We start from the raw sequence: 18,622 nt of genomic DNA on the forward strand, positions 1-18,622 counted from the left end.
CAAAGTCTTGTTAGTGTGGTTTGATGAGCTCACAGCCCATTCGGCAGCTCCTCATTAGCCCTCAGTAGAGCTGAGCCTGTCAGAGCTGCACTCAGCAGCCCTGCAGCCCTGCCTCCCTCCTGGCTGTCACACATGGCATCTGGAGCACAGCAAAAATGAAACATCCTTCAGATGTCTGCCATCATCTCCAGAAAGTTAAAAGCAACAGCTCCTAGACACAGTTGTGCTGGGTTGGGTTTTTTTCCCTTTTCATGTATATATTTTATTATGGATAACATCTCCTTCTCTGGAATGAAACTAAATCCTAAGAGTGAAAATTAGTAGCCCTGTAACTTAAGAAAAAGGCAGTAACTACTGCAAGATAAATGTGTAAAAGTGACATTAAGAACATCCCAGCCACAACTGTACTTGAGCCACTCAGTTCAAATTCTTACAAGGCATCCTTATGGTGCTACACCTACCATTCCAAGATTAGAGAAGGATACCAGGTTACAGACCCCTCTCTCTCTGTGTGCTCTGTAACTTGGGAACTGTCACCCCTGAGAACCTCTGGAGATTAAACATTTCCCCACATCCCATTTTGTCACTCAGAAATTACAGTGCAAGATAAAAGCTTCTTCAAAAATTTACCCCTCAAATGACAGTGATTTTGGCAATACAGGACAAGCCACTGGATGATGTATTCACAGTCACAGGCCAAAAGGGAATTCTGCAGCAAGGACACAGATCAATCTCTGTAAGCAGGTTGTTTGTGACTAATGACCTATTAGGAAAGAGTCTGAGGGGCAAGAAAGGAGGTTGTGCAAAAAGGTGTTTTATCATTCATGCTTAACCAGCAGCAGAGATCTCACACTGATCTTGAAATACTGGTGTATGTTAACCTGTATCCATGATAATGGACTGGAGAAACTGAGGCTGGAAAGTTAATTTAATACAAGCAGAGGATATAAACCTAATGTTTTAGTATATACATAAACCTTTCAAAGGTGTCCTCACACAAAGTTTATCTATCTATCTATCTGTCTATCTATCTATCCATCCATCCATCCATCCATCCATCCATCCAATCATCTGTCTATCTCCCTCTCTCTCTCTCTAGTTTTTTGTTCTCCCTGTGTTACTTTGATAAACCTAAAGCACCTAGGGAGTCTTTTCCTTGTGCAAATCTCTACATCTTTTCCTCTTTGTTAGAGGAAGCTCAGACAAAAACCCAGTGCTGTTTAGAGTGCTCAAATTTTGATGGCCAAAGTGGGCACTTCCCCACTGAAAAGTTACAGGGAAAGGCAAATATTTTGCTGTTGTGTGTTGACAGTAAAATGACTTGTAAGACACAGGAGAGCAATCAAACCACTGTTCAGTACTGGCTGTATCCAGTTTTGAGTGCTGCTGTGAGCAAGAGAGAGGCAATTAGGAAAATGCTGGAAAGGGACAGCAAAAATAGAAAGACATTTAGAAAGATGTGCCCTCTGAGAAAGGGTCACAGGAAGGGAAGCCTGAGGGAAGACATGATTACAGTCTTACCTCCACAAAAGAGAATGGCAATCAAGGATGGTGATGAGATCAGTTGCTCCCTGTCACCTCTAGAAGGGCAGGCTCTGGAAAATAATAGATTCCATGTACATCAGGAAAGATTTGTGTGAACTTTCCCAACTGAAGGATAATTAGGACACTCTATCAGAACTTTTTAATGAATGGGTCAGATAAATATCTCCCAGAGATTGTCTAGGCTGCTGTCTCCCAGCTGGTGTTACACAGACCCCAGGCACCCAGCACCACCCTGGGGGATCTGTGTAGGCCTCAGAGGGCAGAGCCCCAGAGAGGCCCAGGTGGGGACTTGTCCCAAGGGCTGTGGTGGCACTGAGGCTCCAGGGCAGCTCAGGAACAGCTCTGGAGCAGGCTGAGCAGATGGCTCCCTTCCCTTCTGCACAACTGGGGATTATGTGCTGTGCCAAACAAAGGCAGCCCTGAACTCAGCCCCCTGTGTTGCAGCAAAAACAGAATTATTGCCTAAATTTCAATGAGAAAATAGCTTACTCTCATTCTTTGAGACATCAAGACCTCTTATTTTTTGGTACTCTAGACTTAAAATAAGCACTTTGGCTACTGAAGGCACTGATTACAATGAGAACAGAAAGTAGCTCCATGCCAGAGATAATGTAGTTTGATTTCTGGCTTTTGGAGTGAAATCACTTACATTTTCACTTGCATTTTGAGTATACTTGATATGCTGACAGTATGAAGCAAGAAAATATAATTAATGAATGTATTATCAATACCAAAATTTTCATAGGCAGAAACCTGAAAAGGAATGAAAAACATGGATTGCCTGCTGAACCTGCCAGCTTCTCACTTCATATAAAAAAAGCAATGCAAGACTGGAACTTACTGCAGAAAAACAAATAGCAGTAGATTCCTAGGAAACTGTTCCAACTGGCCATTCTGGATACAGTGCAACAAATTTACATTGGAGTAGGAGCTCTGCTTCATCTAAGAGAAGTTTAACATTTGATTTTGATGGCAGCAAAAATTACTTATTTATGAAATATCAAGGTTTAAATATATATGTATCCAGCCAGCTACAAAGCAATAAATAAATATGTCTTAGTCTATGTCACTTAAGTCTCTCTAATAAGTAAATTAAAGAAACAGCAACCTAAGTGCCTTTGATTCTGTCTACAGGGGTTTGCAGCCAAAGACCTCCCAGGGATACTTCTACTTTTGGGTTTGTTTTTATAATTCACATTCCAACATTAAGAAAATCTTTTAGACAATGCCTCAATCTCTAGGCAAACTTGAATATTCCCTTTGCTCTTTGTGGTGGCCCAAAAATGGACAAAAGGCCCATTTTCTAAGGGAAGCCTTTAAAACTGATTGACTCATCTGGAGCAAGGAGATGAGTGATACATATTACTTTCCAGATTGATTTCACAGATTAATTTGTTGGTTTTAGGGACTGACATGTTTTGTCAGTTCTCACTGTCCTTCTCTGTTTCCTCAGCCATTACCAGTGCTGAATTGTGGAAGCCCTCTCACACCAGCAAACAGCAAAAAACACGCAACAACCCAGACAAACCCTTTTCCAATGAGATTCTTATCTTTACTTCATATTGATTATATCTTACTCACCCATAAAATGGGTCAACAGGAAGCTGCTTCCATCTTTTGACAAAGACTGCAGCTGACAGGGCCTCTGGGCGGGCACCACGCAGCTGCCACTGCAGCTCTGCAGGGCTCCTCCAGGCCCAGCAAAACATCCCTCTCCAGGCATCAACAAAGCAAGGCTGCTGCAACTTCAGGGTTAGGCAGCTTCTGCCTGCCTGGAATCTTATCAGCGGGGACAGAAATCAGAATATTTCAAGGGCTAAATATTTCTGTGGGTAGAAAAGGGGCATGGGCTTCTAACCCGTCACTGTGTCCCCTCTCCAGCAGCCAAGGATCAGGGCACTTGCCTGGTGCATCCTTCTGTGCTGGGAAATGCTGTGCCTGAGTAATTGTGGCCTGGGTTTATGCTGGCAGGCAAGGGGAGAAACTCCTTGCTTCTTTTTACTGCTCCTGCTTGCCTGCCCAAGGCTGAGCATACTGGCAGCCTAGTGCCTTAAACTTTTCCTTGAATAATGAGACAGACAAAGCATCTTTATCTGCATTAGCCAGGGGCTTTGCAGATAGGACACATTCCTTCAAAGTGCACTCAATCACACTGATTGAGATCAAGGCTGTGAGTAAACAAACAAAACTTTGTACTCCTCTCTTAGAGCTCAGCCATGGACACAATGGCCTGACAGTTCCTTTGCTGGGGTTTCTGAGAGGTACAACTATGTTGTTGTATAGCGTGGTGCTACCAAAATCTTACTGTCCTCTGAAACAAAGGCCAGGGATGCTCTAATTCACATCCAGACTGCCAGGGAGGCTACAGGCAGCATGGGAGGCAGTGTACACTGGCCACACTCTTCTCTTGACACTTCCAGTCTCCCTTGCTGGGGTTTCCAACAGGATGATAGAGAACACTTCATTAGCTCTTTTGTCCACAAGAAGGGCCCTAGCTTTGAATTTGACTGTGACACATTTCTTTGTGTCTTTGAATGTGAGCTAGAGGACTTTGAAAACAACATAATTTGACAGGAAGCCAAAGCAAGGACACAGAATGACAGACAGTTATCAGTCTGCAAGGATCCAAGCAACTGCAATTTAGGTAACCTGCACTGACAGCAGGGAACCCAAAACCCTCACTGTAATCATGCAGCCTTGAAAAGACATTTGTATACAGCAGTACTTCAGAGGTGTTTAGCCAAGCTTTGTGGCAATTTGTAGGTGCTTCCAAAGCAGCTTTGGTACCACTCCTGGTATGGCAAACCATCCCTGAGTGCCCACACAGCTGAAAGAAGAGATCAGGCTCTGATATCTGCAGTGAACAGCCTGCAGTGCAACTCACCACCCTCCCAACAGCTGGAAAGAGTGCCCCTGAGAGTGTGTCTGAACTAATACACATCACCTTGCTGCTCCTTGGGCATCAGCTCCTTCCTGTTGCAGGAAGGGTGCAGCTGTGCTGGCTGTAAGAAAGGCAAAACACTACAGAGGTCTGACATGGTGTAAAGAAATCCTAACCGTGCCTGCTCTTCTCCAACAGCCCCTTAATTTCCTTTGATAACCCCATAAATAAAATACAGAGAGAAGAGGCACCAATCTTGTGAAATAAGCCATCAGAGGCTGCATAACAAAAGAAACGTGCAATGCCAGTGAGGAGAAGCCAGGGAATGACACTGATGTATCAGAGATTTCATCAGAGCTATTAAATGGGATGAAAATATGCAAGGCCCTTGTAAACTCTTCTTTTCTCTGTTCAATCTTAAAAAGAATTCTGAAAGCAAGCCTCCACTGATTCCCACCATAAAATGTGGGAAAATATGTGTTTGTGGAATGATAACCCAAGCCTTTTTGATCCCCATCTGTATATATATTTGGAGAAAAATGCAAGTAGGTGCCTCTGCAATGCAGCTGCAAAAAGCAATTGTCTGCCCATCATTTTGTAGGACTCACCAATTCAGTTTTTCTAACTAAACCCATCCCTTCTCTCTTATTAAATACAGCTGACATTTGTAATTCAACTTGTAAGACTAATGGTACTGAACATTTTGCAAGCTTCAACCCATGTAAAAATGCCCTCAGTTTGATACAACAAGAACTATCCATTCTGTTTTCTCATGAGTATGTCTTAAATGTCTGATTCAATTTAGTCTAACATCTTCCCATTTTGGAGCTCGTGGAAAAGTGCAAGAAGATTAAAGTTACTAAAATCAATTGCCATTTTCACATTCCAAAGGCTATTTCCAAAAAATATTGTGTTTCCTAAAAAAACAAGTGGGCAACTTGGGATTGCCACCATTTTTCACAGTAGTGAAGAGACAAGACTGAGAGGTGTTTGGAGCAAACCTCTAATGGAGCTAAACAGCAGAAGGCAGGATTGACACTGAACACCTTTGAAGGATCTGGATATAAAAATCTTTCCAGCAAACAGACTGACCTAATGATCTGACAAATGATAGAAAGGAATAAAAAGGGGAGAAATGTAGCTCTCTGCAGACAGCGCAACAAAATCAGATCTATTTTTACAGTGCTTCTACTACAGCCTTAAAGCCATAAACACTCCATTCTTCATTTTGTTTGGGGAATTGCCCACAGATTCATGCAGGCACTCTGTGTTTCCAGAGATTTCTGTCAGTGTTCTCTCTGCCCAGGGACGAAGGAAAATACCCTAGAGTGGCCCTCCTGTATCCCCAGCCAGCACCTCCAAGCTGGCAATGGGTTGCTGCAGTCACACAGGCATTTGTTGCCTGGAATTCTGCTATTCCACAAAGAACCTTGAGCAGAGTTGATTTCAGAGGTTTTTTTTCTGGTTTAACTTCCTAAGTCCTTTCATTTTGTGTTATGTCCAGTGAGGATCAGCATGGCTTTGCTTATGAAACCAGGAAGTCAGGGGTTGTAATCAAGAGTGGTTTCTTTTCAAAGAGATGGAGAATCATGTTTTTTGAGATGTTTGAGATTTTGAGGTACTTTGATTGACTGGCAATCAATTACTCAGCTTGTTATATTCCAGGTCTTAAACTAAACTTTGAGGGAACTGCATTCTTCAATACTATTAGAAGCAAATGGAGACTGTTATTACACTTACTGAGGTTTTTGTACAAGAGATAAGCAGCATCACAAATGTGTTTGCATCTTGAATTGCACAATTTCTTCTTTGGGCTAACATAAAAACATGTTCTAGAGGGCACTCAAACAACAACTGCCAATGCTATTTAATTGTGCTTCAGTTTCAGACAGATTGTGTCAACATTTCTACAGACAGGGGAACTCTTTCCTTACTTTTATTAGCATAACTGCAAACACCCAGAGAGCTGAGAGATGGATTTTCCTCTTTTAAATCTGCTCATCTTTTATGCAAGGGCTCTGAATCAGCCTGAAGAATTCTGGGTCTTCATGGGTGACTGCTTCTTTTCTACAATCCCTGATGAGCACCAACACTTTCATTAACCACAGGCATGTAGTTACACATGCTTACAGTAAACCTGGCTTTCCAAAGATAAGAAATTTGTACTAAATCATTAGAGAAAGTTCCGAGAAGTAGTCACATCACAGGCAAAGGCTGCTGAGCTTTCTGCTCTAGTTGATGCAATGCCTTGGACTAGATGAGCACCAACAGTCCCTTCCAATGCTTTCTGTACCATGTGAACCACTTGGGTTTTAGCTGAGCCCATTACTACAATGCTGGCAAAGCAATCACTTCAGGGAGTGGATCAGAAGCGTTGTCTCACCAATTCTGACACATTTTTTACTATTCAGCAATAAAAGGTCTTTAGAGTTTGTTGGATGCTGGTTAGTGACAGGAAAAATTGCCAAGTGGAAAGTATGAGGGAAGAGACTGCAACGTATGCTTCAGACTCCTTTTGGGGGAAAAAACCCCACAAACAAAAAATCAGTTACTAGAATCATTAAAGAAAAAAAACCAACAAAAAACCAACAAATAAGAAGTCTCCACTGTGTTACCACTGTAGTGCAGACTCACCTACTAAGTGGGGACTTAGTCCTCACTTCAGTACTCCCTCCAAAGTAGTAGGAATGTGAATGTGGCTCTGAATAAGACCTCATGCTCAGAAATGTACCCAGATATTAAGGATGAAAACAGTCTTAACACAGAGAAAACTCCTATGTGCAGAGCTTGAATTCTATAATGAATGTTCAGCTACCACAGTGACATCTGTAAAACTTGCCACTTGCCTTTAAAAAAGGTCTAGTGTTCTTAAAATCTTGACCTCAGTGAGAGGTCCAGTGATTCAGCCTTTCAAACTGCAGTCATGCCCTATTCCAGCTATTACATGCCTTATTTCTGTTAATCTTCTCTAATTAGTTCTGCTTCTCAAGTGAAGTCTTAGAATCTAACATTTTCCTGTGATAATACCAAGGGCTCTGCTTTCATGTTCAAGGTCAGTCCAGCATTTCACCTTGTAAAACTCATTTGTCCTCCCTGCACTTACACTTGTACCTTGAGTTTGAGTTTAGACATCAGTTTAGACTCTGTCAAAGACATTTGCTGACTTTAAAGTTATCCTTAAAGCTGTGGTCATGCCCAGCAGAGTCATACAAGTGTGAAGGAACAGACTTCTTTCAGATTCTTTCTCTTCCTTGCAAATATGCAGAGAAAATTTCTCTCATTAAAATAATTTCAGCTTTTCCCTTGTGAGTTATTTTGCATGTTTTACAACACATCAGCAGATTGGGCCTCAGAGCCTGCAAGGAGGCACGTGACAGTTGTATCGGTGAGAATGTGGAGCTGAGAAGGGCAAGGTGAACACCTTGCTTGCAGTGAGAGTGCTGTGAACACAACCCAAGTGATTTCCCTGTTCAAATCACTAAATTTAGATCTTGTGTTTCTCCCTTCATCTGCTATACACACACATTAATATAGATAGGTATTAGCAGGAGGACACACATAGAGTGTTCCAGATTCTTCTTGTGCCTGAGATCTGTAATATGGCAAGCATTTCTTTTGTAATAATGGCATTACTGTTTACTCACTCTTATAACAAATGGAGGCACTTTTGGTATGTGCAATTTCCATTGCTGACTGTAAGAATTCACATATCACTCCTTTCATTGATCACTCTTAGCTGCCTCTTTTGAAGGGACCAGGTCACTCACCTGCCATCCCACAGCCCTTCCTGTGTGAGGACTGCAGAGATCCAGCATTACTGGAGCCGCATGATGGCTGAGGTGTGAACACTAATGGGAGGAGGCATCTGAGCCCCAGGCAAGGATCACACTCTTCTCCAGCTGATGCTCAATCCAAAATGGCAGACTATTTTCAGGTTAAAAAACCTTAACTGGGCAAGGGGGAAAAGTCAGCCTTCAGTGATACATAACCTAGGCTACAATCAGTTTAAGCAACTTCCTTTGAGCATTGCTGCTGCAGCTGGGGATAAAATTTGCCAGGTCACCCAGGCTTGATGCTTTTACTCTTAATAAAAAAATGCTGTTATGAATTACAAATAAGCATAAACCAGCAATAGAATAATGGTAGAAAAGCAAGCATTTTTATGGTTCAGTTATTTCATACGCAACAAATAAAAAATTCTGTTAACTTTTCAACCTACCTCCTTAAACTAAATGATAATAAATATGTAAATGCAATATATGGAAAATACTTGACCTTTTCAATGTTGAATAGTTAAAACTTAATTCTTGTATCTGAAATTATAATCCCTGAAGTATTTGGTGGAGTTTATGGAACTGTTTATGATTTGATTTTTCTTAAACCTCTCCAGTGGGATTTAAAATGTTATTAGAAATCATTGACAACAGGGTGTCTATTTTTCCAGAACTGCAATATATTGGCAAATATCCAACTAAACCCTCTTACATTCAATTATCCTGATGTCCAGAAAAAGGACAGAAATAGTAGAAAACCCTTTTATTCTCTCCATCTCTAAGGCAGCGGAGGAAGGAACAGCACATGCACAAAGACCAAATTCACAGATTTTTCTGCAAGACCAGCACCTAATTTTAAAACCTGAAAACTGTTCTAAAGGTTAGCTCTTCACTCTGCACAAGCCTTCAGTAGAGATGTACTGTAGTACAGGGCTTTGGTACCAGAATTTAGCCCCAGATGAGCTGCATTTCTGTACTTTGCTCATCCTTGTGACAATGTGTCACCTTTCCAATGATATTTCAGAAAAAAATACACTGCGGAGGTAAATTGTGCCTTAACCCTGAACTGATTTGGGAACAGGACACTCAGCACCTTTCAGTGCTGACTATCCACAAGCAGAGGTCTTGTCTCATGACACCTAATAAAGTGTCTGGTAATCACATCAAGTGGGAAAACCCTTCACCTTCCCCTCAGTGGGCAATGCAACATCTTTCCTCCCTGAGGTACACAGCTTAGAAAGAGAAAAGAAGTGTTAGGGAGCATCACTGAGGAGGTGACATGGGACAAGAGTAATGGACAAAAGATATCCTCACAAACTGCTTTTCTAAGTTCTTCTTTACCTCCAAGTTGTCATCCAGACATGTTCCTAGAGCAGTAACTTAATTACCTCCACTTTATTCTCTCTTGCTCAGCGCATGGTGACAATGGTTTTATAGTGGAAATATTTTCTCTAGAGAGCACTCTGAGTACTGACAGCTCTTTTCTCTTTCCCTCCTTCACACTGTCACCCTTCTATATTTGCCTTGACACTGTCTTCACATTGTCTTGACATTGTTCTGACAGTTAAGAAAACTCAATCACTGCAGCAAACAGCCATGACAATGTGGAGAAGAAAAAGGAAAAGTGTTACGAAAATTGTTGAGGAACTGCAAAGGTTTACAGGCTAGTGAAAACAAGATTTTGCTTTTTCTAAACCATATTCCTAGTGAGTTTTCAATAAAAAGCTGACTTAAGAAAGTCTTCAGCCAAGGCTGGCAAAAGTCACCTCAAAAGTCATCTGGCAGTTGTGGATTCTGTACCTGAAATTCAGATTTCCTAGGTAACAATCCCTCTTACTGCCATCAGGTCAGGTTCATTGTGGGAGATACTTCAGCCCACATCCTGGGGAGCAGGGATGCTGCATTACTGTGAAATGCTGCCTTGGGACTCTCCAGATACACTTTCTCCCAAGTATGCCATTCAAACTGGGATCCCTTTTGGGAGCAATCAGAAAAGAAAGGTGGCCACAGATAAAAAAAAAACAGGCTAGCTGGAGCTTTAGTTCCCTTTTAATAATTAAATCAAATTTTGTTTTGTTGGCTCACAAATTAGAAGAGAGAAGCCTAGAAAGAAAGCATTGCAAACAAATGCCAAATGTTCTGGCAACAGGTAAAAAACCCAGCACAAAACCCAGGGTAAGTTTAGTACCTATTTCTCTGCTTGAATTAAACTTCTGAGCAACTCCTTAACAGGGTACAGTATGGACATACTAAAGTGCTGTACTTGACAAGTTAAGCTTTGTGATTCAACAATTTGACAAAATTACTGTTGATTTGAGTAGGAATTCTGACCATCAGAAACCATGTGGGGAGGGTTGATGGGTTTTATTTTGTGGTTTGCTCATTTGATTTAGAAAAGCATATATAGTTTTGATACTAGTTCAAATTCTTTGTAGCTACAAGAACACCTAGGTAATAAAAAATTACCTAAAAATTTACTTTATACTATCTTGCATGCATACAATCTACATCTTACCTGAAAAATGCAGTTAAAGCTCATCCCTTGCAAAGTAGAAGCTCATCAACACTGCTCTGTAGGGCACCTGCAGTGTTCCCTGCAGGTCACACAAGCACTGCTTCTCCAGGAGGAGCATCTTCTCTCCTCTCCTCCTCCATTACCTCAGATTCCTGTCTTCTCCCTAAAGAATTTAGGGAGAGAAGCCATCTGAAGCCTATTCCCTTTGCCTCAGAGCCTTGGGGACAGCAGGGCTGGTGGCCAGGCACTGCCCCTCTCCTCACAGAGAGGCTCTTCCCCAACACCTCCCAAACTGCAGGGCCATCCAAGAGCCAAATGAGGTGGCACAGGCTGCAGGGCTCCATGAGCCTGAGCCCAGTCCCCCTGCAGGTCCCTGAGGCAGCAGGAGCAGAGCCCTGCAGGTGCTGATTTGTAACTTGCTGACAGACCTGCCCCTGCACACCCAGCCCAACAGGAATGGGACCCACATGGCTGGGGAGAGAAGCCCTCTGCTTCCTGAGTGCAAGTCAGGAAATCCTGGATAGATCTCTGCCACACATTGCAGATTGCAGTGTGAGGAAAATGTTAGTGAAAGCTTCTCATGAGACCAGAACGTACAGAAATAAACCTCTCTCAGCCAATTAATACGATTTTTGATTACAAGAATGAATCAACACATGCTAAGAGTAAAGTGAACGAGCACATATGCAGATTGATGCTCACCTGGTTAACTTTATGGCTAATTTCATATGTTTAATCATGATAACAAAAGCACAGGTAAGAAAAAACAGAAGAGAGGCAAAATTAGTCTAAAGAGTCAAGGCAGAAACAATATGCTCCCATTTATCCAGAGAGAAAATTAGGCTTCAAATGCTTCTGCCTGAAGCCACTTGATGAAGCATGGTCTTGATACAATTAAGAAAATGGCACAAAGGAAAAGTCTCCACTAAGTGCAGACACTTCTGAACCATAGAATATAGCATTTATTCTAATATAATATTTATTCTAATATAGCATTTATTCTAAATGCTATATTGGGTGGTTATACTGCAACTACTCTGGCAAGCTGAATGACAAACATTTTGGTGCTTCCTTCCTACACTTTTATGTCTACATGCTCCCTTTATTATTAATGGCATAATATTTGCTACAGTAGGCTATCATGGTCAAATCAATACCAAAGTGCCTTGAAAAGACACCAGAGCTGAACCCCTAATTAAGTACAATATTTTGTTCCTTTTAAATGAGACACTGTTGGAGGAGTACAGTAAGAGTGCCTTGTTCTGTTCAAGGTATCTATAATTAATAACCCAAATGATCAAAGGAAGTGTGATCCTAAGAGGAAATGGCTTTTGAGGATCCCTAGGTATTAAGTACTGAGAACTACTTCCCAATCTGTTCTGCAGCCTTTCAGCACACTATGATGTGTGATGCCCTTTGGGATCATAAAACAAGCCCCATCATAGATCTCTTTGAAAAAAACTGCTCCCAGCAAGATAGTCACTAGATATTAATCACTTATTCATTATTGCCATGAAATCTTTCTTAATTTTTTGCCTGGCCAGACCCTTACTGTCACACAGATCTCCTTTATTTATTTAGCATAATTTAATATAAAGCAAGGCAGGATGCTGCCCTATAATGTACCCTGTACTGTCAGGTCTGGACTGGTATTGTGAGGAAGGCCCCTTCCCCCAAAATTGGGTATTCCTTTTGTTTTATCATTATTGTATGGCACCAAAGTTTATTGAGATAGACTAAGCACCTGGATGTCAAGCTGTGGAGGCTTTATTTCCCTGCTCCTGCTCGCTGATCTTATTTTCCACTCCCCAGCCACCACACCACCAACAGCCAGAGCTCTCCCTGCATCTTTAGAGCAGATTTGTGTGAATCAAAAAACCCCTGTCACTGCAACAGGATGGCTGAATCTCATACCCAGGGGAATAGCAGGCCAGAGCAGCATCACTGTCCTCTGGATCATCCTGAGGAGTGTGAGCACTTCAGCAGAGCACAGAGGCATCAGTGCTGCCCCGTGGAGCCACCGCTGGCATCGTCTCCTGGAGCTACAATTACTGCAGGCTCACTCACCAGCCACACCAACTTACTGTAATCTCCCATCCCTGCCCTGGAAACACAAGTCTGCTTTGGATCAGGCCTCAGAGGAAGAAAAGGAGAATGCATGGAAAGAAAATCTGAGGCAGGTATGGGAGAACTAGGAAAGGAATGAGAGATGAGGAGTTAGATCTACCTCTTCCCACATTAACAAAAGAGACTATTAATGGGGAAATAGAAATTTAAAAAGCCTTCAAGAAATTACTATACTGATTGCTAGTGGTGAATAAACATTCATTCATTTATTCATAGTTTAAAATTTTTCATCATTTTACTGGCAAAAATGGTACTGATCTAATTTTGATAAATGCTTGCTGGACACCTCTTCATTTGTAGCAGATATTTAATGCCCTAGTGGCAGTTGGTTTTATTCTAAAGCATGCCATCACATTAAGCTTTAGCAATTTGACTTTTAGTGATATTCTTCTAATATGGAAGGCTTATTTCTTAGCATATTCCCCAAGGAAGGCTCCTGGGAATACCCTGATGCTGGTGAATATTCTGGTTTTGTTTTACTTCTACAGTGAAGCATCTTAAAAATGTTTAAGAGAAAAGTATCCCTAATTATACAGTGGGTTTTCAATACCTACATTTCTTTTGGGTCAGTCTCTCCCCCTCAGTGCTTCTGAGCCTGCTCTGGAAATAAAAAGTGGTAAAACCATGACACAAATTCATTCTTGTTCTGCTACAAGACAGTAGAGTTTTTAGGATGCTACAATACAGTCTGCAGGTCAGGAAAGCTGCCACAGATTTTGTGTCAGAGCCATGACTGTGTTCAGTTTCATGGGTCACTGGAACCAGTGTTCCAAAGGCCAGCCCTCTGCAGAAGTTCACATGATAATATCCTTCTGCTGGGCCTGGGACTCATTTCTGTCTGTGTGAAGTTGGTGAGGGCAACTTGTGCAGCTCACAGACACATCACAATGATGTGTCATGGCCTTGGCTCTGAGGGGAAGCTGCCCTCAGCAGAGGGGCTCAGCAGGAGAGCTGAGGAAATTCAGGCTGTGCCAGTTCCCCCTGACACTCCAGCCTGTCCCAAAACACAGGAGCCGTGGCTTTCCCCAAGCAGTCTTGAAATCCCAGTTGGTAATTAGTTCATGCAGAGCTAATTGTAGGTGATTTCTATTGAAAATAATTTAGCACATAACAGAAAGGGCTGGAATGTGAACTCTTCTACAAAGTTCATGCTGGAAAAGCACGGCCTTGCTTTCTGTGTACTTACTGCCCATTGTAGCCACACTGAAGCTTTCTTCTGAGTCCTGTGGCATTTAAAGCACAGTGCACTGCATCTCCAGCCACATAATGCTTATCTGTCCCAGAGCTGATTACTTTTTTTAAGTCTGAGGAGACAGGAAAAGCAGCATCATGATTTTGATATGCTGTAGTTTGATGTCATCAGGAACATCTTGTCCTCATTTGTGTTACTGAGAACATACTGCAGGCAATCCCAACATCTGCACACATCAGGACTTGGCTTTACACCCAGAGACTTTAAAAGAGTTGCTCCATGTTACAGGCTGCTATGATACATCTCTAACAATCAGGGCTTTAAGCTTATCCAGTTATGACTCACAGAAAGGAATCATACCTGGGGTCAGCATTACAGACATTTGAGGCTACATTTTAAAATCACAGCACCTTTATGTGCCACTGTACTATCAGAATCACTACTTCATGCTCTTTTCATATTAAAAAAGGAAAGAAGTAATGAATGGCAGAACCACAACTGAAGGAGACTGAAGAGGATGTCTTATAATGCCTTTCAAATGTAAACAACACATAGACTCAGAATTTGGACATGAAATCAATTTTGTACTCAGTTTCAGCCCCTCTACTGGAGGGATTCTTAGCAGCATTTGGCAGCATTTCTGAGTGCCTTTTCTCTCCTGCATTAGTGGCTGAGCACAGAGGGAGCTCAGCTGCACGTTCCCACCTAGACCAAAGCTCAGCCCTGCAAGTCAGCAGTAGCTGGTCTGCTTGAGGGGCAGTATCCCCAGCTCCTTCCTGAGGCTCAATTCAGGAGGAGCCAGAGGCTCAGGGGCAGCTGAAAGCCTCTGTCTTACAAAAATGCCTTGAACTCTCTCCAGACTCCAGAGAAGCTGAGAGACCTTGTGTCTCTCAAGGTGAGATTTGGCCTTTTCAAGAGACAAACTGCTCCTTTGCTCTGTATTTTCCACTATTTGGAATTCACACAGAAGCAGGAGCAACTGGATTTCACCCAAACTCACAAACTGACAGTTTTATGCTGTGTTGCTCCTGCTGTGTTCCTGAAAATCCCCCCCAATGCAGAGAAGGAGACCATGCTCTGGTCTTTCTGCAACCCTTTCTAGCTCTGGCACCACTTCCCTTGTTATTTTGCCAGGTGTACACTTCATCCTTCCTTCCTAGCCCAGCTGCAAATACAGCTGGTATCTTCCCAACTGCAAGCACTCTTTCATCTTTCCTCTTCCCCAGCAGCACTTGCACCCCTCAGTGTGTTCTGATACCAGGTTTACAAACAGCAGATTATGCTTCTATTAATTTCACAACATTAATGTAGATGCTTGTGGCTTTAGGGACCAAGGCAGCAGCAACACTTTGCACAAAGGCACCACAAATGCACCCATCCAAACAAGTTCATCTAGGCATGCCAAGAAACCTCACCAAAGGCAATCCAGGATGGCATTTTAAAGTGTAAGACATAATTCACATGCCGAACTAAACTACTAAGGTTTTCTCTCTTTATTTCTGGCAAGACCTTTCATCTCACAGGAGAGAACTTTACACCTGTGGCTCTGTATCCTGAGTTACATGCTGAGGATGTCCCCAGCTTTAATGAAGCCTTAAGAGAAGTTCAGGCAGGAAAGTTGTTGATTGAATCCTTGGGACAAAGAAATTTAATCCACAAAATCACCAACCATTCCTATAAGCCATCAAGCTTATTACCTAAATAGAATTGCTTCAGATTTTGAGCAAAATTAATTTTCTATGCTCTTTACCTCTGAAGAGCAGATTTGGCAAGTTTGAAGCTGGCCCACTACCATTGCTGCTCACCTGTTTATCTCCTATGTCCCTGTGGGGACAAGTCCTGTTCTGTACTATTAAGAATAAATTCTGCTGTGTGACCTCAACTAAAAAAAAATAAATTCAGCACTTCTACAGGGACAAAGAATACCTCATTATACTCATATTGCTTCTCTTCTGCAGATTTAGAAGATAAAAATGAGGACAAATATAATGAAAATCTTAAAGGGGAGAGCTACATTCAGAGAGAGTGTGTACAAGGACTGCACAGCAGAAATCAGTTCAGTTTCCAGATCTGTGTCCACATCATTTACTACAATGGATATCAGCTGCCTCCTGGCCTGATCAGCCACTGTTCTACACCTTACACAAACAAAAATATCTGTGCACAGTAAAAGCAGGATGATCACTGCACATTACCACCTTAAACTGCAGTGCTGTAGTGCTAAAGATAAAGGTAAAGAAGCAGAGCATAAAGTCTTTCATTGTCATTAGAAACCAGTCTACTTGCATTGCTGGTAGCAACGTGCCTTGATGTCCAATTGAACCAAAAATCCTCCAAATTCAATGCATAGGAGCCTTGTTGAGCTCCTGGGCCTGATTCCCCTCCTGTTCCCAGCACAAACACTAGGTATGCTGCCAAATAAAGTGAAAGCCAAAAAATCACTTACATTTAGAAGTAAAGAAGGTATCTACCTCATTTTTGTTTGTTTATTTGGGACAGCTGGTGCCATTGCTGTGGTGCTCAGTGCAGGCAGTGGGGGCAGCTCTAAGGGTTGCTGCACTGCTCATGGGGTAAGGGAGTCTGGGGTGGCACAAATGGTAAAAGGCAGTGAAGGACAATGGCAGCCAGCAGTAACTGCCTTTATTCTCAGCAAGTCAGTGTGAACCAAAAAGTTTAGAGAAGAGTGAAATGAAGACATTGGTTTAATAACCAGTTCTGTCATTTCAATCACAAATAGTGTTGCCTAAACAAGATTTTAAAATTTTAATGCCATTCCACTGTTACTCTTACACTAATAGACCATACCTTTTCTTCAGAAAATAAGTTAATTTACTTTCCTTGATTTTGCTGATACAAATGTACCTAAAACCGAATTTGGCTTTTTTGATAGCAATGGAATATTTGTGTAACCACCTTTTTTCTTTCCTGCCTGTGTGTGGTGCTGGTTACTATGGTAATAAACGTGACTCAAGATTTAAAGCCTGAAAGTGGTTTCTATAACAACATGCTAGGATGTTTTGGACACACAATTGAAGTTAAAGATTCAGGATTAACTCTTTACGACCACAGTATTTGCAGACACAACAAGTGCTTGTTTGTTTGGCAAAAGTTTGATCATCCTTTCCCAAAGCAGGATTTTCCATGGAGCAGATTGAGTAATAATGATTCCAGCTGTGGATAGAGCAGGTAGGGCCTGGGGGCTGGTGATTTCCTCACAGGTGAAACATGCAAACACAAATGGCACCACAGTGACTACAAGCTGCCCAGCACAGTGAATAATTAAGATGGTAATACAAATGTACTGGGAGATGGGAAGGGGTAAAATGGTATTAGTGCAATACTTAGGAAGTTTGAGACCATGCAAAAACCAGAATTATTTGTTTACGTGGAAAAGCTATTCTGAGGGCTTAGACAGCCCCTTACCTGGCTCTGTTTTATCCAGAACATGGTTTCCTGTCCTTTCCTTCCCCATCTGGCAAATGCAGGAGTGACATCTCTGCCTTTCAGTCCATGGTAAAGGCACCTGATTCCAATCTCTGTCCCCACTGATTATGCAGCTGTGCTTATCTCTTCCCCAGTTCTTCATGATACATCAAGATTGAACATCTATCTGCACACCTTTCTAAGGCTGTCTTTGCAGGGAAGTTATTGTCAGAGTGATGAACTGTATTTTTTGTGTCATGATGCACTGCAGATAAATGGAGAGAGGATTAGTTACACCAAAGCCACGGCTCCTCAATGCAGCAGTAAATGCCTTGGGCGATATTTTAATATTTCCAGTTAAATGATAATTATTTCAAGATCTCAGTATAGTAACAGAGCTTGATATTTCAGTGACACAGATTCACACTCTTGTTTTAAAATCCCAGGGGCAGGTTTCAAACAAGTAATGAGCACGAGCATTGAAGGTTCATGTTTCTGACTCCAGCCACTGGGCTATCCAAATCCTTGCTACCATCATGTTATCCTGTGACTTTTTTGGTGAGCTGATTTGATCACAATGTAAGCCTTTAGCTGTGAAAAAATGCTGTATGCTGGTTTTTATTCAATAGAACCCAGACTGAAGTAACAGCACTAAGAGAAGCAGTCGTTGCTTCATTTGTGATCTAATTTTCTTTCTAGCAACTGACCACCACTAAGATGTCAATTATATATGCCATTCCAACAAATTTTAAAAAACAAAACAAACAATCCTCCCCCCCCCAAAGAAAACAAAACCAAAACCAAACTCACAGGTAACATATTTTCTGATGTTGAAGTTGGGGTTTTTTTATAGAGCCAAACATCTCACTATTGCAATTCAATCCTTCTTTCCTAAAGAGTGTTTTTTAAATTTAATCTCTCAACTCATAGACCAGGGGTTTTTTGCTATCCATTTTTTCCCCCAAAATGTATAGCTTAGTAAATAGTCAGGTGTTGTTGTGAACTGCCTTATCTGCACTGGCTGGAGTAGCTTCCTAGTTTTAATTCAAATGTGTAAAGTAATAACTCATTGTTTAAAAAAAAGGAAAGGAAAAAAGCCCTCCAAGCACAGTAAAATCATCAGTGATGGTGAATATATGGGTATCAAGGAGTTCTCTATCTTATCA

At 41.7% G+C, this 18,622-nt stretch overlaps 1 protein-coding gene and 1 long non-coding RNA gene across 4 annotated transcripts in view; one reads left to right on the forward strand and one right to left on the reverse strand.

The window, feature by feature from the left end:
- Positions 1-18,622, forward strand: part of CRB1 (crumbs cell polarity complex component 1) — a 97,487-nt gene that overhangs the window by 4,031 nt on the left and 74,834 nt on the right. The gene's annotated exons all lie outside the window — the stretch shown is intronic.
- On the reverse strand, positions 1,522-17,824 carry LOC139594231 (uncharacterized). 2 transcript variants are annotated; one of them, XR_011680540.1, is made up of 3 exons: positions 17,457-17,824; positions 10,715-10,877; positions 1,522-1,595 (listed from the first exon to the last, which is right to left on the reverse strand). It is a non-coding gene; the product is annotated as an uncharacterized lncRNA (long non-coding RNA). The 2 variants fall into 2 exon arrangements; XR_011680541.1 differs by lacking the exon at positions 17,457-17,824 and adding an exon at positions 14,028-14,140.

The sequence above is a fragment of the Agelaius tricolor genome, unplaced genomic scaffold (assembly GCF_023055355.1).
Source record: "Agelaius tricolor isolate 1412-34295 unplaced genomic scaffold, bAgeTri1.0.p SCAF_11, whole genome shotgun sequence".
In the NCBI taxonomy this organism is placed as follows: Eukaryota; Metazoa; Chordata; class Aves; order Passeriformes; family Icteridae; genus Agelaius; species Agelaius tricolor.